The sequence below is a fragment of the Protopterus annectens genome, chromosome 1.part1 (assembly GCF_019279795.1).
Source record: "Protopterus annectens isolate FY-2018-M chromosome 1.part1, PAN1.0, whole genome shotgun sequence".
NCBI lineage: Eukaryota > Metazoa > Chordata > Ceratodontiformes > Protopteridae > Protopterus > Protopterus annectens.
The window spans coordinates 1,911,456,641-1,911,480,180 of NC_056726.1; positions in this window are offsets into that span (position 1 = coordinate 1,911,456,641).

Below are 23,540 nucleotides of genomic sequence, written 5' to 3' on the forward strand. Positions count from 1 at the left end.
ATGTCCTACGTACACAATCAGTAGTGTGAGATTTGGCCACCCAGGATGATAGCAACCTGACTTTCGACCACCATGTTGCTACCGTTGTACGGAAAGTTTTCTACATGGCCCACCTCATAAGTAAGGGTATCTCATCCAGGGACAAAGAGGTCATAAGATCCATGTATTCTACCCTTATAAGGGCAATTAGTGAGTACAATGCCCCTTTTGGCATGTACCTCACAAAGCACATGCAGCAGCTGGAGAGACCACAAAGGTTCCTCACCTGGAGAATCCAGGGCCTCAAATACCTACCCTACATGGATAGGCTAAAAGCACTGTCTGTCTACTCAGTTTCATACAGACTCCTCAGATTTGACCTCTGTCTGGCATACAAAAAAAATCCAGACCCTGCCTTGATGGGACTGCCACATATCTGGAAGTCAAGCTCCATTCGAGCAATGTGTAGGCGTAGCATCAACCTGGTCTGTGATATCAATAGGACTTGTTGGCAGGACAGATATGTCTTCCACAGACTCCCCCATCTGTGGAATATACTCCCTGTCCATGTCAAGCAGAGTACCTCAATAGCCCATTTGAAGTGCACCCTGGATAACAGGATAGGAAACAAAATACACTCCTGGGATTCCACCTGTGTCCCTGCTGGACAGAGGCTCAAGGTGCTGACAGGTCTAAACATAGCCTACACTCTTGTCAGCTAGGGTTATAAGGGCATCAGAAACAATAGCCTAGTAACCTCCTATGAACCTAGAAACAAATGTCTGTCAGCGGTTCACCACATTACTCTACACTGCTCTGCCACTGACATACCAGAAATCACAGTGCTATATAGACTATAACACACATATTATGAAAAACGCTGCTCAGTCCAATGCACTCTGTACCCGCACTAGAATATAACTTTCCAGTTAATAAGGATACCACACAACCAGGAGATCCCCAGCCAGTATATCACTGAGGTGATGGACTGTTTACACAGCTTCATCAGCCAATTGGCTGTAGCCATACCTCTCAACTGCCCAGATTTTTGGTATGTTCCTCATAAAATTTGTATTTTCCTGGTAAATCACTGGGATGATCTGAGGATTTATGTCAGTAAATAATGACATACATTTCAGTTTCAGACCTTATATCCTTCAGAAAATGTATGGTAAAACAAACACTGTTACTCTAGCAAGTGTCTAAGTTTACAGAGCAATATCTAAAATATGTCCCTATGTGTGGCCCATTGTCCCCCCATTTTGATAGGCTTTGTCCAGATTTCTTGCACTAAGAAGTTGAGAGATATGGCTGTAGGACATAAAACTCTGGACCGGAGTGCAGCTATCTCTGAAATGGATGCCACTCTTACTATAGAAGGCCATACTGGGCATGCTCCTAGACTTACAGAATTACAGCCCATGTCTAAACCCACATCTGACTATACAACTGCATTGTGCATACAGACAGCTATGTACAGCTTAACTGTCTCTCCCCACCCCCATCACACAGAATTGCCCTCAGCTATCTGTAGGTGGCCCTTATGTGATATAGCTGCACCTGTTGAGTGTGATACACATACATATATATGGGAAACATATACAAATATATCAATCATACATAGGCAGAGATGGGGAGAGAGAGAGAGAGACAGACAGTGACAGGGAAAGAGAGAGAGGGAGACACAGTCAGAGAGGGAGAGTCATAGAGAGAGACTCCCTGAAAGGCATAAAGTGATGCCCTGCTGCAGACAATTGCACACCAGTTGTAACTAGTGGCATGTGCCAGTATGAAGGTAAGCTCCATTGTGTAGTAGTAGTGAGGTAGTGGTTGCAATCTGACATCACCCGTGTGTGTGTGTGTGTGTGTGTGTGTGTGTGTGTGTGTGTGTGTGTGTGTGTGTGTGTGTGTGTGTGTGTGTGTGTGTGTGTGTGTGCTTGCAGGTTAATGCATTTTGAGGCCTTTCCCACCCAAAATACGCTTTCCATTGCCCTACTTTACAAGGCCTGCTGATGTCATTCACCTTAGAAGTACCTTTGGACACTTGTTAGCCTTACTAGCTCTGTGGTGTGTGCAATAACTATGTAGCACTAAAATGCAAATAAAATTCGTAGGGGTTCTAATCTCAGAAGTGGTAACTGTGTGTGTGTTTGTAGATTAAAGTATTTTGAGGCCTTTCCCACCCAGTACACTCCCCATTGCCCTACTTTACAAGGCTTGCTGATTACATTCACCTTATGGTTATACCATTTTGTGTGCCTGTTCCACCCTATTAACTCACCCATTGCCAACCTAGTCATGGCCCCTGCAGGTGTCATCCAACTTACAAGCACGGTTACACATTTACTAACACAAAGGCACTGTGGTACATGTAATAGTCATGTCAGTCTGTATTGTACATAACTAAATATGTAGGCCATCTAATCAGAAAGGTGTCAACTCTGTGTGCATGTGTGCCTCAATGCATGTCCCCATGCAGCCGTGTGTGTGTGTGTGTGTGTGTGTGTGTGTGTGTGTGTGTGTGTTTCCGATGGGTCTACCATGTTAAGGGCCTGTGAACCCCTAGTGGTAATCCTTACAGCCTCTGCAAATGTCACCCACTTGAAAAGTAGTGGCAGGCACTGAAATACTATAGTAGCTCTGTAGTGCTTGTGTTATGTATATAGCAGTATCATTTGTACAACTAGGCAGGTAGAGGTTCTACTATCAGCAAGAGCTTTTTCAGCAAGAGCAGGTCATGAGTGTGTGTGTGTGTGTGTGTGTGTGTGTGTGTGTGTGTGTGTGTGTGTGTGTGTGTGTGTGTGTGTGTGTGTGTGTGTGACTGTGTTACAGCCACCAACATACCTCTCAACCCCTCACAGAAAGACATCTGGCTAAAGACATATGGAAAAGTGGGGCAAAGACCTAACATTAAGCTAAACCATCACATATTGCTGTAACATGCATGGAAAGTAGATACCACAACAGGTCATGCATTTGAATGCAATTTACAAAGGGTATGTGTTGTTACATGGCAATATTCATCATTAATCTGTAATGTTAGTCTGTCATGTTTTCCCAACAGTTTGCCAAAAAACTACAATGTTATGACAGATGGAAAGAAAATATGTGACAAACATCAGGACAATCTGCAGGCATATGCAGAGGTCCTAGGTATGGACACCATCTGTACCACCCTGCAGGTTGCAGTCCATGTTTGGCAAGGTGTGACCTGTGACAACAACTGACACAATAAAGAGGTCCCGAGAGTGTAGTACAACAATTTCATACAGTTGTGTACTGGTTGCATAGAGCAATTACTGCACATCAGAAGCACCTTAATGTTATGACAACTAGCATAAGGTAAGGTAATGTCAAACAAATAAGGTGTCATAGTAGCAAATTAATGGAAGTCCTGTGTGTTGCACTTGCCATGGGTATGGTATGTACTGCCAACTGTCACATTAGTACAAGACTTGTCCCACAGTCCAAATTTGACAAGGTGGCAGCCACAATCTGTGTCACCTATGTGTGTGCAATATGTAAAAATGTGAAGACCCTGTGACTACCTGCTGCCCCCAATAACCAACATGTATATAGGCATGAATGCTAACTGCCATCACCCACATATGTAGGCACAGCCTAAGGCTATGTCAACTGTAGGTATTGTGCAGTCTGTCATTAAGCCACAAATACCTGTTAACACACTGCAATGGGGGTCATACAGTGGGTATGGAATGGTGTCAAGGTCCTGACCTCAAGCTGAATGCAGACAACAGTGTCAGCATGCCATACAGCAAGGACATGTCCCCAGTATTTCCCACATGAGCACCAACCCCATAAACACATAGACTTTGATGACAGACCTGGGTACTCAGGATGGCAACAATGTTGCATGTAGGCAACAAGTAGTGGCAGTGGTCAGGAATTGCCTCATAAGATCATAGAAAGTTAATAGGCTAATGGCCCTGGGGCTCTTACAAGCCCAGCCAAGAGTTTATCCCCCAAAATAAACCTCAGTCAGCACCTGCCAGTGAGGGACACAGGTGGAACCCGTGGGACAAATTTGTGGTTTCCCATCCACTCATCAAGGTTGCACTTGAAAATGGTCAGTGAAGTTCTCTGTTTGACGTGTATGGGAAGTCTATTTCAGAGATGGGCAGCCTCTGGGAGAAAAACCTGTCCCTCCAGCAGGTTATGTTAATGTCACATATTAGATTCAGGCCTTTTGAGTGGGTAGTGTGTGAGGAGTTGCACTTACAGATATGGAGCATCTCCAGTAGGGCAGGGTCCAAGATTGCCTTCTAGGTGAGACACAGATCACCTTTAAGCAATCTATATGATACCAAGTACAGTGATAGTGATAGTGATTTGGGCCTGTCCACATTGGACAGGTGTTGGAGGCCATGGATTCTCTTTGTGAGGTATTTCACTGCCCTTTCCAGTTGATGCAGATGTTTGGAGAGGTACATCCCAATGGGGCATTATACTAAATTATTGGTCTAATGACGGAGGAGTACAGAGAGGTAATAACCTCCTTTTTCCTGGATGCAATCCCTTTACTGATGAGATGAACCAAGTAAAAGTCTTTCCTGACCACTGCTGCTACATGTTGGTCAAATGTGAGGTTGTTATCAACCTGAGTGTCCAGGTCTCTCACCACAGGTTGTGTGCTTGGGGGGCTGCTATTGATGTGGTAATCAGTAGGGGTTGTGTTGCTGCCAAATGGTATGATGATACATTTTTTGGCATTTAGCTTGAGGCCATGACTTTGGCACCAGTCATTAGTTGCTGTGAGACCCCCTTGCAGTATGTTAACATTGTTAGGGGAGTCAATAACAGCACCCAACTTACAGCCATTGGCAAATTTGGTCAGCCACAGGGCTTTCATCTTTTCCTGCACCTCCAAGAAGTAGATGTCAAACAGTAGGGATCCCAGGACAGATCCCTGGGGAACTCCACTAGTGACAGGTCTGCTGTCAGAAGTGGGTGTGTCTATCTTGACTTTGAGGATCCTGTTGATGAGACTGTTGGCATCCACCTGATGAGATTGGGATTTACACCAAGTTGTGCTAGCTTTTCCATGATGCCCAAGTGGGGGAGTGTGTCAAAGGCCTTGGCCAAGTCAAGGTAAGCTGCATGTACTGACTTTCCCTCATCCAGGGCCTTGGTGACAGTCTCAAAGAAGTTGACCAGGTTCAACAGGCAAGATCTGCCCTTGAGGAATCTGAACTCATTGGGCTCAAGTGCTTGGAGATTGCCTATGCCCTTGTTTATGAGATCCATAATAATACAGTCCATGGCTTTACAGATCAGACTTGTCAAGCTAATGGGGTGATAGTTTCCAGGGTCAGTAGTGGCACCACCTTTGTGCAAGGGGATGACAATTTATTTATTTATTTATTTGCAGTTGTTTAACCAGGATAGTCCATTGGGCCTAAAGAACCCATTTTCAATGGAGTCCTGGGGAGAAAAGCTCCACATACAGATTATACAAAGATTATATTCCACATACAGATTATACAAAGGTTATGTTACACACATAGTTTATATGAGAAATTGAAGAAAAAAATTGTAGAAATTCTGATTATAAGTTAGAAAAAAATATCAACAAAAACAAGTGATATAGGCATAAAAAATGGTTTTTTTTTGCTAAAAATTTCAGGGTACAAATAAGGAGTTGTATGCTAGGAGCCAGCATGAATTTGCTAGCTGGGATTTAAGAAAAAGGAAAGAGGAAAAGTATTGGGAGTAGAGAGTAGGTTATGAGGGATGTGAACAGGAGCATTCCCAAGAGGATGTTAAATGAGAGTGTAGAGATTTTTTAAAGGATGGCAGGCTTGCAATTGTATGAATGAAGGGGGGAAGGGAGTTCCATAGGCGTGCTAATGAGAAGGACAGGAGGTTTTGTCCTGGAGGTTGTAGGGGTCTGTAAACTTCTAGGAGGTTTTCATTATTAGATCTTAGAAGTCTATGAGTTTTATGCATTTTGAAGGTAGTTGAGAGAGAGGGACAGAGGGATGGCTGGAAAATGAGGTTTATGTGCATAGGTGAGCTGAGTGTAGTAGAGGTAGTTGGGAAGCTCTAGCCAGTTGAGTTTATGGAGAGGTTCACAGTGATGGGTGGATGATTTGTTACTAGTGGCGAATCTGGCTATTTTATTGTAACAAGATGAGAGCTTGGTTTTCAGGGAAGATTGTAGGTTTATAAGAAGAGGGGCACCATAGAGAAGGGAGGGAAGGAGAAATGTGGTAATGAGAGTAATTTTGGTAGTTGAGGTGAGGAACCGATTGTGACGGCAGAGCAGGCCTAGTTTTTGGTGAGTTTTTTTTTATATTTAGTAGAAGGTGGGAGTTGAATTTGAACTTGTCATCAATTTGGACTCCTAGTAGTTTGGTTTCAGATACTAGCTTAAGAGATATGTTGTTTTGGCTGGTGATGGAGAATAGAGATCTATCAAAGTTATGCATTTTGGAGGGGGTAAATATCATAAGTTTAGTTTTATCAGCATTGAGTGCAAGATGGTTGTCTTTCATCCATTGTTCTGTAGTGCTGAAGGCATCTTGGGTAAGTTTTAGAAGAGTTGGGATGGATGAGGCAGCACAGATGATTGTTGAGTCGTTTGCATATTGAATAATGTTTGCAAGGGGGATAGAGTGGTAAAAGTCATTGATGAAGATATTGAAGAGGAGGGGGCCTAAAATAGAACCTTGTGGAACACCTGTAGGGGTGTTGAGGAAGGAGGAGTTGGCTTTTTTCCACTTGACGGTTTGTTGCCTATTGGAGAGATAGCTAGTAAACCGATGGAGGGAAGAGGGGGAAAGGTTTAGGTTAGATAGCTTAGTAAGAAGTAGATTATGAGAAATAGTGTCGAAACCTTTAGAGAGATCGAGTAGGATGGTAGATACAGTGAGGCCAGAATCTCTTGCTTTATTCACAGTTTCAAGGAAGGATAGGAGGGCAGTCATAGTACTATGATGGGGTCTGAATCCATGCTGTGTGGAAGTTAATAGATTGTTGTCCAGGAGATGGGGAAGGAGTTGTAGATGGATACATTTCTCTAGGACTTTTGAAAGGGGAGAGAGGATGGCGATGGGACGGAAATTGGTAATATTAGTATTGGTACCACCTTTATGTAGGGGAATGATGTAGGCTTTTTTCCAGATTTGAGGAACAATACTTTCTTGGATGGAGCGGTTAATTAGTATGCTGATAGGGAGGGAAATGGCTTCTGCAGCAAAGCTAAGGAAGTATGAGGGAATGTCATCTGGGGCATTGGTGCATGGTTTTAGTTTTTTCAGGAGTTTTTTTATGATGGATGTAGGAACCATCCCCTCTTGCTCTACTACCTCTGCTACCTCTTCTTCCTCTGTTGGCCACTGCCACTACATTATACTTAAAATAAACGAGGAATCAGAGGTAATGGCCAGGTATCGTATGATTTCAGAGATAGCAAAGAGAAGCTAACATGAAGTAATGGAGAAGTGTGGAGAAGTGGCAGACAACAGTGAGCATAGAACAAGTGTTAAGGGGGAAGGAATAGGTGAGGGAGTAAGAGTAAAGTGGAGTAAGGTTAGTATTACATGAGAGTTAAAAGTATTTTAAGTATAATGTAGTGGCAGTGGCCAACAGAGGAAGAAGAGGTAGCAGAGGTAGTAGAGCAAGAGGGGATGGAGACAATCAGTAAGCACTAAAGCCAAGAGAGAGCAGGTGGAGCAGGTAAGGAGCTTTCAGTGGTATAGGTATGATAGAAAAGAAAGTGACAAGAGGAGGACAGAGTCAGAGATAACAAGTCGGCAGAGGGAAGGAAATGAGAAAAGTGCAGACTAGGAGCAGAAAGAGAGAAAAATAGGGGAATAGTTAGGCAATAGGTCAAGAGAAGAGAAAATCCGAGGGAATGTAATGAGCCAAAACTCTGCTGGAATGAAGCCATTACTTAGGCTGTGGTTGAATAGACTGTTCAATGGTTCAGCCAGTTCTTGCTGGAGATGATGCAGAATACACCCTGTGATTCTATCAGGTCATATGGAAGCTGTCTTTTCTGCCTTGGATAGGGCCTGTAACATTTGATCTATGGAGATCTAAGGTGCGGACAAGTATCAGGGATGTCAAAAGGGCCTTTGGGGGGCAGGGGGTGAAGTTTGCTCTGAGCCTATCTGCTAGCTGGTTGGCTAAGTTAACAGGATCAGTATATGTGATACTGTTAAGGACTAATTCAGAACAAACATGGTCTTTGCCACGGTGGTTCCTGATGTAACTGAAGAAGACTCTATGTAGTTCACCACATAGGTAAAGGGACCTTATCCAGACAAAAGGTGGACATTACTTCTAAATAGTTCTCAGTTAGTACAACAATACATTAGCAGCATGGCAGGTCTGCTATGCACCTATGCAGACATCTGCAGAAACTGTAAAGGCTGTGTTAACACCCACAAAGGTCAGCCATGGTCCTCAACACCTGTTCCATGCAGACAGCCTGTAATCAGGACTGCCCTACTGGTTACCATTCAGGTTGTCCACAGGTGTCTGTGACATGCCAAGATGGTGATATTGTGCTCAGCCCTTCAGCAGCTGCATTACTGGCATGAGAGGCCTGTCTCTCATATGAGATAAGAGAAACACATGCTGGAGAGTCAGGTTTGGCTACCAGAGGCTGCCCTGTGTCAGGACCACACTGCCCATACATGTCAAACACAGTACTATGCATACCCCCTTCAACTGCATCAAGGTTGAGTGGATGGGAAAAAAATACATCTGTTCACCTTGTGCATCAGACACATATTAGCATGTCCCTGCATCAATGGTATGGATAACAGGGATGTGGCACAGGTATCATCACCTGCACAGGGTGTGGTGTGGGGTTGCCAAAGGCCTATGCTGGGCCATACAGTTGACATCATGTGTGTGTGTGTCTGGATAGGTGGTGCTCAACTGGGGCATGGAGAGGAGCTGTGTGTGTGTTGTGGTGACCTGCATGTGACAGTGATGTGTGAGTGTGTGTATCACACAGTCAAGCCATTTGCTACCTTACATGGGGTATGTTGGACAGTCATGGACTGTACATGGCAGGATGTACAGTTCACCATTTCAGGCCATGGAAATGGGAACTGGTTCTGCCAGGAGTGTCACTGGCACCACCAGGACCAAGGTCAGATGCAGTACTACTCCCTTACAGTGCCTGGTGTGTGCTGGATCTGTGTCCCTCACAGGACTGGCCAGGACCAGATGACCATGGCCTGCTATGTTGTGGTGTGGACAGCACCCTCCCTTCAGTAGTGATTGTGGTACTGCCACTACGGGAGTGTGAATATGCATGGCCACGTGGCCTCTCAGCTGATGTTGTTGCTGATTTATGTTCATGTGTCCAACGCCCTACTCCCACCACATGCTCAAGCACAGACATTGCATGGGTGAAGTACTGACAATGTTTCACCCAACCGTCTATCCACAACATCGGCAAAATGACATACAGCATCACCAATGCCGCCAAGGTCGTCACACATGGTAGGAAGTGTTACATCCATGACCCTGAGCAACCATCTGGTGTACTGTTCAGAACAGTCCTGTGCCTTCATGATGGACCGAAACATGGGTCAGATGACACCTGCTGTGACACCTCTGACAGGGGCTGGATGGGCAGCAGTCCTCCTTTGAGCACCCAGTCAATCTGTCTGTGTGGGTCACTGGCTGTGGCTACTGTTGACAGTCACAGATGCCATAGTCACCACACTAGCCTGTTCGAAGCCACCACCCTCCAACTCTCCAATATCTGTGGATGCTGGGGACTGGGTATGTGTGACCATACTGACTGTGTGCAGGGACATTATGGCTGTAAGTGGGATGTCAACCAATGGTACAGATTCAGCTCCCAATAACCCCATCTGTGCCTCACTATGACCACCATCATCATCAGAATCCAATGAGACACTGACATCAGGTTGGGAGGGGGAGAGACCCCAACCCCCATGTTCACCTGCGAGGGAAAGACAGCAAATGTAAATTACTACCTGCACTATAATGTTTGCTGATCCACACATACACACACACACACACACACACACACACACACACACACACACACACACACACACACACACACATGAGTTGGCACAAAGGCATTATACAGACCACACTTTCTGAATGATAACATACAGGACACACAATCAGACTACAACAGACAGACTGTGCACGGGCCCTCAACAACATGCATTGCAGCTACATCCAGTTAATGTTGCTACTATTATAAACCTGTGAGATATGTGAGGGATGGGAGTATGTGATCCACCTTCACCTAACACACAGTGCACCCATGTACACAATACTAATGTACCCCTGTATAGCACAGTGGCTGCACCTATACAACTGTATGTGCCAATATGTTACAGCACCTTCGAATAGGCACCTGGGATGACCAATGTGATGCACCGCAGTTAACCGCACCACAAGTGAACATGCACATATTGCAATATGGCTAAGTGTAACAGTTGTGTGCATGGAAAACTGTCAGCCCTTAACATGCCTAGGGTATTGTTGAGCCACAACAAGACAGTTCCACACTCACTAGCTTCAGGTAGCTGTTCCCCAGCCAGCCACACCAGAGGGACCTATGTAGTTATGGGGGAGAGGTTTTGTCAGCACACACACATGTGGCATTGGTACAGGATAATATGTGGATTTCTGAACATGTGCACTACAAGCTGTGATACTACCCAGTTTGCTGCCATTCACAATAGGTGCACTGTGTGCATTACAAAACCCCACCCACAAATGCAGTTTGACCTGACATATACATCCTGATATGCAAAGTTTGCCACTATTAATGCTACAATATTGAAGTTATGTCCACTGGGGCCTTACCTGGATGCTCCTCAGCTGTTGACTCTGTGCCACCCACCTCCATGACATATGTTGAGACTGTTTCCTGGGATGCGGTGGCTGCAAGAAGGTTTGCAAGGAACTCCTCCATGGCTGTGAGTGGTCTTTGCATAGCAGGCCCTCCACCTGTGCCAGCATGGTCTCTGGCCACAGCTGCAGCCCTTTGCCATGCATTGTGGAGGAGGTCAGTGGTACGGTGTTGGACCTGTTCGTAGGTATGGTCATGCTGGCCCACATTGTTGACAGTCACTACCAGTTCCACCCACAGGGCAGTGCATTCCTGCAGTTTTGCCAGTTCCTCCCCAACAGTATCCTGTGATGGAGTCTAACTGCATCAATGATTGCCGCAGTCTTGGCTTCTGAGAAGGCTGGTTGCCATCTGTGGTATATCCCACCTGAAAGACATGAACAGGGGGACACATCACAGGGCTACACACACTGGCCATCATTAGGTACAGATCCTGCACATCCACTTTTGCTAGCACTATCCACCGCTAATACCCACATCATACCCCTGTATCTATCAGCACAGTATGTGTATGGTTATTGTCAACATACTGACATTACACCATGCATTGCCCTCCTGATCCTGATGTTTCTTGTTCCTCCCAATAAGGACCATTAATGTGCATAATCCTGCATTCATCATTCACATCAGACAGCAAATGCAGCATCTGGGGAATATCACAGAGGTTCCCCACCAGGGAATACCAGGCCATCAAATGTCTATTGTACACCTATAGGCTATAAGGCTAACTCTCTACCCAGTGTCATACATGCTCCTCAGGAGTGACCTCACTCTGGCATGCCAGGCAATCACAGACTCGACATTGCTGGGACTGTGTATGAGTGCAAGTCATGCTCCACTCTGTTAACACACACAAACACACACACACACACACACACACACACACACACACACACACACACACACACACACACACACACACACACACACACACACACACACACACACACACACACACTCAACCTGGTGATGGGCACCTTGTCCACATCAGGCAGGGTAGCTACCTACACCTTTGCAGGCGTAACCTGGTCAACTGTATGGTTAACAGCACATGCACTCTTGGGATACCACCTGTGTCCCTGTTGGATGGGGACATCAGCTGATGCATTGTATACACATGGGCTAACATGTGACCTAGGGATATGGATGCTCAGGGCTCATAGCCTAGTAACCTCATATGGTACCAGGAATACCATAAATGGCCTGACTGCTGTGACAGACTGTGTTGTTATGTGTCCACACACACTACATCCCACAATTAGGTGAGTGCTACTACAGGTGCATGTGGACATTTCTGGAACATCAGAACTACACAATAACTGAGAGCAGTGCATATGTGTTGTAGAGTGACCTCCTCAAATGTGTCTGACATCTGCAGTACCCATATGTTTTCAGAATGACCTCCTTAACCCATGTCAAACCCAGAGCTGTTGGACATGCTACACTTAAAGAAATCCCAATAAACCTTGTCATCACAATAAACAAAACATGCTGGAATAGATTGCCCATACATGTCCTAGTACCAACCTATGAACCTATGAACCTATGAATGTGTACATGTGCCTGATAGATGTAGACCCCCCTGCCAGACAAATGTGTATTTCTGGACACCAGTTGGGCAATACGTGATGGTTGTCGAAATAGTTTGGGGAATGTGTCTGTGACATGCCAGACTCCTGGGGACACTGTAATGGTACCTGAATATCTGGTACTGTATCTTTTCCCCTACATTGTATGCTCAGTATGTACATATTGCTGCTGAGCCAGAGCCAGCATCCACCCACTACTAGTACCTATAATCTGCTGTCCTGCTGCAGGAACTCACCAGGTATGCTAGCCATACGTGTCAGGCAGTCAGATGCAGGTGTGGTGTACACAGTCACCTAGCCAGATTATGTCAGGAATGATCAGGGATACCTGGACAATTTGTGAAATAATCCTGTATGACATTGGCAGACTGAGAGGGCCTCAATGACGGTATAAGATGTGATATGCCAGTTGTATCGACCAGTACATACTGTCAGTGTGACACTCCTGCACTGGCCCAGTCATCAGGGAGCCTCAATACTCGCCACTACCACCAGTGAGGGATGTACACAATTAGAGAATGAGAAGTACATGCACAGTAAAGTACAATTACCCTTCAGAGCACACAGCACTCAGTCAGTCTGGGTCTGGTTTCTCCCTCTCTCTCCCGATCCCCAATAACACTCCCCACAGGCAAAGCTATACGGTTAACATCTCAGCAGAACAGTCAAGCCAAAACATCCATCACCCTCTCTGTCCAACCAGTGCTTCAGGTCCCTGCCCAAGTAGCTGACACACACACTTTGAGATTTGATTTATGAATCACACACATGCACACACACACACACACACACACACACACACACACACACACACACACACACACACACACACACACACACACACACACACACACACACTCCTGGGAAAGGCTGGCACAGGTTTACTAGCAATGGCCCCTTCTGCCCAGACTTTAAGGTAGTTCTGACTGCCACAATCCAGCTCTTTACCAGCTACTGTAAGGTCCTTACCAAAGGGTGATGAATCCTACTGTGTGATGTGCATACACCATTAGCAAAATGGTAAGTGTGACTAAGACGAAGTATACAGGAGTGGGCTATGCAGTGTCTACAAATACATATGCAAGTACTCTAAAAGCTTACTTAGTTCTATACAGACCACACACAATGACAAGGGTTAACTATATTTAATAATAACTAATAAAGGAACAAGACAATGCTCAATCAATACAGTAACTACACAGTTCAGACTCACAGGGAATAATTTAAGACAATATTGCAGAGCAGTCTGAAATAAATAAAGCAACTAAAGTAATAGGTTCATAGGTTCATGGGATGATACTAGGCTATTTGCCCAGCGGCTCTTATAAGCCTAGCCAAGATTTTTGCCCATGATCCTTCAAAGTCAGCACCTGTTTCCCCTGTCCAGTAGGGGCACAGGTGGGATCCCAGGGATGTATTTTCCCATGCAGTCATCCAGGTTCCTCTTAAAGAGGGCTACATGGAGAGGGAGTCTATTCCACAGATGGTGGAGTTTTTGGGACACAAATCTATCTGCCAACAAGTATTATTCATGTCACAGACTAGGTTAAGGCCTTGCGTGCGAGTTGCATAACTGGAGTCCTCCATTCAGCTGGGATGAAGCTGGTGCTCATGCTTTGGTTGAATAGGGTGTCTAATGGAGCTGAGAACTCATGCCTGACCATGTAGGATACAGCCAGGGATGTTATATGGTCCCATGGAGACTTTAACGTTTTGCCTTTTAGAGGGCATTAAGGACCTGCTCCATGATGATTAGAGGATGGGACAGGTGCTGGGGATGTCCTGGTTTACTTATGGGGGGAGAGTGGGGTGATGTTTTCACTAAACCTGTCTGCCAGCAGATTGGCTATATCTATGGCGTATGTGTATGTGATGTTATTGACCACCAGTTCAGAGCAGATTTGGGTGTTTCCTCTGAGATTGCGGACATAAGTGAAGAAGGCCATGTGATTGTCCTTGGTGGATGTGGCCAATTTGGACTCAAAGTAAGCCTTTGAGTAATTCACCAGTGACCTTATTTGCTTGTTCAAAAAAGGGATTGCTTCCAACTTGGCACCTCCTTCTTCTTGGCTCTAGACAGCAAATATGTCCTTCTATTATAGAGTTTGTTTATTGCTGCTGTCCACCAGACAGGTTTACTCTTCTTTGAGGGAGATGATTTGGCTTTGTCAGGTATCGCTGAGTCCATACAGCAATGTAGGTGCTCATATAGTTTTTTGTGGAAGGCTTGGACATTACTGATAGTTCCAACTGAAGGGATGGTGGCTGTGAAGCTGATTATACCTGCTCTGAGGAGATTGTAGTCAGCTTTGGAAAGGTGTTTTCATTTGACCCTGACCGGGGGGGGGGGGCAGGGAGATGGTGACTTCAAAAGTGGTCACTTTATGGCCAGATCTTACCGAGAAGGATGACAAAGTAGGAGTGCTATAATGGCTACTCATGTTGGTTAGGACCAGGTACAGGATATTTCCACCTGTCGTAGGGGTGGTGACCAGTTGATCCAATGCATTGGCATTGACAAAGTCGAGGAATTTCTGTGCATTCATGTTTGGGTAGAATAGGTCTTGCACTCTATGGTTCATAGTTAAAGTCACCCAGGATCAGGGTAGAGGGTTGAATCTTGATGGATTCAAGTATGTCCAGATAGGTGGAGTGGGACTCCTGAGTCATGGTTGGATGTCTGTAGCTAGCTATGATTTAAATAGATGTTTTGATAACAGTTAACTGCACTTGGAGTGTCTCCTGTGTGTCATACCATTTGACCTGCCTTGAGGTGTGTATGTCTATGATAAATATTGAAAAACCACCTCCTTTGGCTTTGTAGCCATCCATTTGGGGTCCGAAAGTATGGTAGAATGAGTAACCTGGCAAGGTTATGGTGCTCTCCACAGCTTTGAACCAGGTTTCAGTGACTGCATAAATGTCAGCATCCTCCAGGGCAAGGAATACTTGCAATGACTGCAGTTTCATGCTAAGACTCCTAGCATTTAGCAGCATTACCTTTACATTTTGTTGATAATAAGCTTTCATGCTGATACTTTTGTGCTCATTACTTTGCCTAAAATGGCACTATGGGAGAACCTTTACTAGAAGCCTAAAGGCCAGGGGAGACAGATGAAGGCCATCTCTAGCAAAGCATTGTGGTCTGTCAATCATGTGCTGGCTTGTGACTGAGACAGCAAGGATTCTAGGTCCTTAATGTGATTTCATCTCTCACATAGTGTATTCCTAGGTGGTAGCACTAGAGGGTTGTCTGTGTATATAAGGCAGTTGCTACAGTGTCTCAGGATGCCCATATCAACAAGACTAGCAGGAGAAAGCACAGGAAATTGTCTGTCCATGGTCATCAGAATCTGTGGAAGAGAGGTCAGGGATAGTAGAGTGGGTACTATCTGAGGATAGTACCTATAGGTGTAAGTATGACTGGATAAAATCAATGCAGTAGCTGCAGGTGAGGGCCTCATTCACACAGGAGTGCTGGTAAGGGAAAAATGCAACCGAGATACCTTGTAAAGAGTTAAAACAGCACACAAGCACAAACCCACGCACATGCTGGGCTTAAATACCACAAAAATGAAGGTAAAATGGGAACACTGAGACTGACCAATCAACCCTTGTCCCTGAGCTCTTAGCTTAACACCCTATGCCACACCAGTTCCAACCAGTTCACTTACTCCCAGTAAGTGCAGGCAGGCGCTGGCCAACACAAGATGGTGTACAGGAAACACAGGAATTACAGAAACAGATGTGAATGTAGCAAAACCTGTAACCAGACTATGCTAAAGATATTTAAACTCTGTTTACGTCAATTTAACACAGGTGAAAAGATACATGCTTAAATCTAACAGTAGCAAATAAGAACTAATGGATTTAAACAGATTAACCAATTAACCAATACTAAAGCTCAAAACTGAGCCATGTTCCAGCAGTCTTCACTCACACAATGTCTAACTGCACACTCCTGCCACCAGGGTGCAGGGGAATCTTCTCCAAAAAGATGACCTGAGTTAGTGCTCAAGTTATACAAACAAAGCTTGATTCAGCAGTCAGGATCTAGTCTATGCTACAGCAAACAAGTTGTACCATTGTCAGAAATAAACAGTTCAAATAAGCAGTCACAATAAGCCTTTAACCAGAAATTACTAGCTCAGAAGGGCATAACCTACTCTCTCCTCCCAAAACAGTGCAGACCACAAACCTCCATAATGTAAAATAACTGGCCTGAAGCCCAAGTGCTTAAACCAGAACTAAGACAATATTAGAATAACAGACACTAAGTCTTCAACCAGCAACTCCCAACTTAGAAGGATGTAAGCTACCTGCCCTGCCACAAGAGTGCTGTTCACAAACCTTCCTAATGTAAAACAATTGGCCTGAAGCCTATGTGCTAAAACTAAAAGGCTTAGAATAACAGTTACAAGTAAATCAGGCTACCAACAAGCAGTAATAAATGCAGAAAAATAAGTGCAATTGAGTCATTTTAAGAACAGGCAGCAAAAGCAAATTGAAGTAATAAAGTAGGAAGAAACACAAATACAGTAAAATGTTTTTTGTTTTTAGGTTAAGTGGGAAGAGATGAAACACAATAATTTCAGGTTGAGAAACCAAGAGGGCGGGTTCTCCCAAATTATCTCTGTCTACTCAGTAGGAAAAACTGATGAGATAGGACTGGGAGGAGTGTTCAAAATGAGATTTATAGTATGGGCGGGGTGGGCAACTCAAAAGCCAACAAATATAAGAACACAACAAGGAGGTATTCTTAAAACTCAAACAGAACAGAACATTTAAAACAAAAGAAATGTAATACTAGAATTTGTTTGTGTCTTTCAGCTTTTCCTGGTTAGGGGTAGCCACAGCAGAATTCCGGTCCGCTAATGATTGGCAGTAGATTTTTACGTGCTGGCTTGCCGGGCCTAACGCACAACCTTCAACGAAGGAACGCCCATTCAAGCATGTCGCCACACAGAAGATGCTCTAACTTAGAATCGAATGGGCAACATCTAACTGTAAGGTGACAACACTACCACAGCACCATACTAGAATAAGATACAAAATAGAAGTGACCACGCCTTAAATACAGAGCTTCAAATCAACATTAAATGCAGAAATGACTGGTACTTGGAGCAATGCAGATAACACAAACACTTCAGCTAACTACAGGCATTTCTAAATAAAAGATCAATGCTGTCTCTCAGCTCCTCACACTAATTAACTGATGCTATTCAAATGTTTTAAAGGAATTCTTTGGTAACTTTTTTTAACTGACCCTAGCCAAGAATTCTTAAAACTCCAACAGAACAGAATTCTTAAAACAAAACAAATGCAATACTAGAATAAGATACAAAATAGAAGTCATCAAAGCTTAAATAAAGAGCTTCAAATCAAAATTACATGCAGAGATGAGTGATACTCAAGCAATGTAGACCACACAAACATCAAACAGATATACTATATTCCCATCTATACGTAAACTATTTTACATTTGCTTAGTTCCTTACTAGTAGCAAGGCAAATGCAGATGAGTGGAGGTTGTCAGTTACAAAGACACATACAACATGCAAAGGTCTTTCTGTGAGACAGGTCTGAAAGTAATAATCCACATTAATGCTGGGTTAGCTCAGATTACATCACTGTTTGTCACCTGCCTTCATTTCACAGGCTAACAACAACTAACATACTTCTCTGCATCAGACGTACATATCTCTCTGATGTTTGTGTAGAACTGGAAGTCATAACAAAGTTAAACACTTTTATATTTTCAACCTAGTAATTATTTATGTTTCAAGACAATACAAAAACCTGTAGCTGTAGAAATTTATGTCTGCTTGCTGCACTAAAACTGAGATAACATATTTGTAAAACAAGTTTAGCTTATTTACTTGAAGTTTTGCAATTTATGTCTGTATGTTTGAAGCTTCCAGCTTCTACTATTAATCCATTTGTGCAGGTAATATCTGATATACATTTCTGTTCTTTGGCAGTATGGCACACTGTGTTTACATTATTGAAGCTCAGTCATACTGCTCAGCCTCTTAGAGCAAGACATCTGGAGCAAGGCACAAATAAGGGGGTGAGGCCCACAACTAGTGACACTTTATATATATTGCTATTACACACTTAGACAGTTGATAGAATACCAGGTTTTGCATTCACAGGAATACTCTGAAGGATACGACATCTGACATTCAAATGTGTGCTATTATTTTATGACTTCAGTCTTTAATGAGTTGCCAGTGATTTTCCAGACAAAACACAAATGTATGAGAAAATGACTACAAATATGAGGCAAACATGTGGTCAGTCTACAAAACTATGGACAGTTGAGAGCTATGAGCTCAGTACATAACATACAGTTCAACATACACTTCTGTACCAGTTGTTTAATATCCACATAACATATATAGTTCTCTTACATTTGTAAGACAGGCATATGTATCATAGTAATGTTCACAAATGACCAGGGGTGGCTCGTGCTATAGGACTGCAGGACTGCAGCCCCCCACCTGTAAAATGAATAAAATAAATTCCCCCCACCATAGAACATAAATTCCCCCTACCGTAGAACATAAAAAATAAAATTAAAAAAATTTCCGGACTCCACGCTTAGTTCCTGACTGCTGTGTTAGGCAGACCAGAATTCCACGCACGCATGCATGCTCATTCCTGATCTCCAGACTGCTCTGTTAGGCAGTCCGGCTAGGGAAGGCAGGAAACTCCACCCTTCCAGCCCAGAGGTCTGTGTGATGATGACCACACAGACCAGAAGGTCACTGGACTGCATCACCCACAGGCTGGAGGCTCCAGGCTCCTCACATCTCATGGGGACCCAACAGCAGGAGGCTGCAGCCTCCTCACATCTCATGGGAGACCCAACAACATGCGCAGGCTATTATGGAGGACAGAGACAAGTGATTGGGCTGCAGGATCACTACAGAGGACTTAGCTGGGCTGCTACAGAGGACAGAGACAGGATTGTAGGGTGTGTGTGTATGGGCCGTTATGGAGGACAGAGACAGGTAGGGTGGAGGGCAGTGTGTGTGTGTGTGTGTGTGTAATGCCCCAGTTGCTACATGGTGGTGGATAGAGAATAAGGCTTGAACCCTGTACCTTGGGCCCAAATGACAAGAACGTGAATTTCCTACCCACCACCATTTGTAAAACATTTGCAGATTTTTGCCTCATATTTGTTCTGTTCTGTTCCTCATAAAATCTGCGGTTTCTGTATTTTTGCTACTTAATACCAACAGTAGTACAGTGGTGCAGTGGTAGCATTGTTGCCGGACAGCTACAGGTTGTCTGGTTTGATTCTTGGCTAGGGTGCCTTCTGTGTGGAGTCTGCATGTCCTCCCTGTGTTTGTGTGGGTTTGCTCTAGTGTCCTCAGTGGATATTTGTCCCTATTTTTTGGACTGTATTCCCCCGGTTTGCTCTAGTGTCCTCAGTGGATATCTGTCCCTATTTTTTGGACTGTATTCCCCCATTATTGGCTTTGTCCATATTTTTTGTGCCAAGGGTGAGACCTATGGTGATAACTGAACTCACTGCATATGTCTGGGGGCTGTATTCCCCCATTATTGGCTTTGTTCAGGTGTTTTGTGCTATAATGTTGACAGCTATGGTGTGAACTCAATTCACTAAATGGTAGCCATTTAAGTTTCAGTCTTCTTTTCTTTCATAAGATGAATTGGGATAGTGGTATGTTGTTCTGACTGTTTTGCACAAGGTCCTGGGTTCAATACTGGGCAGTGAAATGTATGGTGGTAACACAGCATTTTATTCTAACAACTTTCCAACATTATACAAGCAATGTTTAAAATGTGTCCCTGGTTTTTGGGCTTTTGTCTCCCCCGAATGAATTTTGTCTTTTTCCAGATTTCGTGTGCTACACAATTCAGAGATACAGCTGAGTGTCGAGTAGATTTTACAAGGAGCTAAGAGCTGCAGGGGAACAAAAGTTTAGTGCTGCTTATGCTGACTCTGCTGACATTGTTAATAGCACAACAGGTAGTGTACTTGCTTTTGATGCAGAAGGCTGTGGGTTCTACTCCCACAGTAGGTAGATGCATTGCTGATACTGTACTTTGTTGTAAAGGGGATGGATGCTGCAGTCCTCTTTGGTGAAGATACCTAGTAACTATGAAACTGTTATCAGTTTGCCATCCATTCCCTATTGCAATATTACTAGCTTATCATTTTTTTAATGCAGCATAGGCAATTTATTCCTCAAGGGCAACAGGCACTTTATTTGTAGATGAAACAATGACATATAAAGTTGTTTGCTAGCAGTAACCTCTTCATTAGTTAACAGATTTCTTTAATGTGGAATTATTTAGATGACTTTTACTTCTTCAGAGATCATGCATATTTACTGATACTGGTGGACTGTAGAAGTTTGAGTAGACCTTTATGATGGAAATGTTCTGAATTGGGCAGTTTTGTCATTATTGGTGCATGCATTTTGTTTCATTGTTTACTGGAAAAATGTTCAAAACAATAAATTTAAAATTCCCTCTAACAACTATACTGTGTTGTACAAGGAATATAATTTAATACAGTCAGGAAGGTGTATCAAAGAGCATGTGTATATTTTGTGTTCAAGGGGCCTATGATTTGAAAACAGCCCAAAATTAATCTTTATCTGCCACTGGCAAAATGTATTTTCTTTGAATGTGGGTTTCAATGCTGTTTCAATGAATGTTTGTTTCAAGGGCAGAGAAGTTTTAATGCTAAGTCTATTTTCATTGTGAGACTGCATTGCTTTGTTTAACAGATATCTATTAGGGTTTGTGCTGTAAAATGCAAAATAAAACTTTCAAACGAAATCTAAATCATCGCAGAAGTAAAGCAGTATGCACATTACAGTGTTTATGGCAAATGGGGCGAAATAACCAAGGAATGGGACATTGGAATGACTGCAGGGGGGACTCTCCATTCGACCATGATTTTGTGAGGGGGGAAGGGCAGCAAACTCAGACAGCCCCAGCTGAACTATACCTCTCAACCGTCCAGAATTTTGCAGAATGAATAGATTTTTGCTTCTTATTTTTGGTTTGTTCCTCATAAAATTTGTGGTTTTCTGCCAAATCATTTAGGAATGAAGTCACTAAATAATGACAGACATTGAGTTTCAGATGTCATATCCTTCAGAAAAATGCATGCTAAAGCAAGACCTGTTATTCTATCAACTGTCTTAAGTTTATACAAGAGCAATTTTTAGTACTGTTTGTATGTTCCCCCAATATATTTGGCCTTGTCCAGATTTAATGCATTAAGAGGTTGAGAGGTACATGCAAATAAATCGCTTTATAGTATTAGGAATATCCATACCTCTCAACTGTCCCCAATTTTTGGCTCAAAATGTTGCTCTCCCCCTAATAATCCCTCTGCAAAATGGCAATTTTGGAAGAAAACGTGGAGGGTTTACAACTATAAATAACTGTAATGATCAGAGTTATAGATTACTTTTATTTCAGAAATGCATTTAGATGCTCTTATTTTGTCAGCTGCTCAATTTAACAGTACTAATTTTAAACAAGGTTTCCCTTCTTTGACAGGTTCCCAGCTGTATTGTGTGGCAATTTTATATTTTTGCATAACATATTTGGCCCATTTTTCATAAAATTGTGGTTTTCTGGCAAATTCTTAGCAAATCATTAAAGACTGAAGTTAGAAAATAATGGCAGACATTTGAGTTTCAGATTTCAAACCCTTCAAAAATTCATACTAATGCAAGACCTACTACTATTCTATTATCTTTCTAAGTTTATAAGAGCAATATTTAAAAATTGTCTTTATTTTTGGGTGTGTCCCACTTTTATGTATGTCTTTGTCCAGATATCTTGCTCTGAGGTTGAGAGGTATGAGTGTCAGAGCCATCACCGTCTGCCAGAGACATTTCAAACTGTGATCTACTTGTTGCACCCCACTCCCCATTGTAGTGGCTCTGTATGTGTCCAAGCAAGGCAAGGAGCAGTTATGCAGTGTAAGTGTGTGAAGTATTCCCCCATCCAAGGTAGATCACAAGTACGACCGTGGCTTTTCATCTGTCCTTGATTTTGCAGAATGTTCTGTTTTTTTTGTCATATTTTTATACTGTTGATTTATGCTTCTTATTATTAAGAAAATGCATGCTATTGCCCTGTTGCTCTGTATTAAAGTAGCAACACTTTAATGACCATCAGGTAAGCTTGTCGGAGATTGTAAGATGCAAGTAAGCTTTAATAAGCATACTGTTAAAGAATTACTAACATTGAAAGCCTTTTCATTGTTGCCATGCAGAGAATATTTACATAACTAGATAACGTATAAGACTTGGGTATTGAAATGTATATGACTGTATTTGTAATAAAGGACAGGATTACAGTATTTTCAGAAGCTCATTACATTTGTTGGAGACTTGCAGTTATCTTTGCAGGCTTTACCTGTAAACTAAACAGAATGCCAATCTATCATGTGTGGTCCATAACTTGTGCAGTAACCCTTTAAGCAATTTATATTGAGCTTGTTTCCTGTTTGCTGTTCATTTTTTATTTTGATCATGTGTTCCCCATTAAACAAGTAGACAGTTGTCAGGCAGCAGGTTTTTTTTGGATAAGAAACATTTTTACAAGTGGGGGTATCACAGAGATTGCTACTTTCAGCATGTTACTTGGTAATTTTATAAAGCTGAATATAAATTATAATTAGAACTGCAGTGCAAGGAGAAGTGGTTTGAGCTGAGTGCTGCTTGTTTTTTTTATACTTGATTTTGACTGGCATTCCAGTAATGTATTAAAAAAGCAATGTATTTTTTCATGCCTCACAACCTTTGTGTTTCCATCTAGATATTAAGTAAGTTGTCATGTAGCCAGTACATTGAAATATTTTTTTCTTCTACACTTCATTTTGTCTTGATTGGACTGTCATAATGACGGTTTGGCACCCAGGGCAGTGTATTTAATTAAAGTTTCAGTTGTTGTAGCTTTGAGCATAGCTCCACTCCTTTCTAGTTGGTCACACCCCTTCCCATTGGCCCCACCCATTCACGTCGACCCAAAAAAGAGTACCCAAAATGCCATGCTGGGGGGGGGTACCAAATGTGCTATGCATCAGA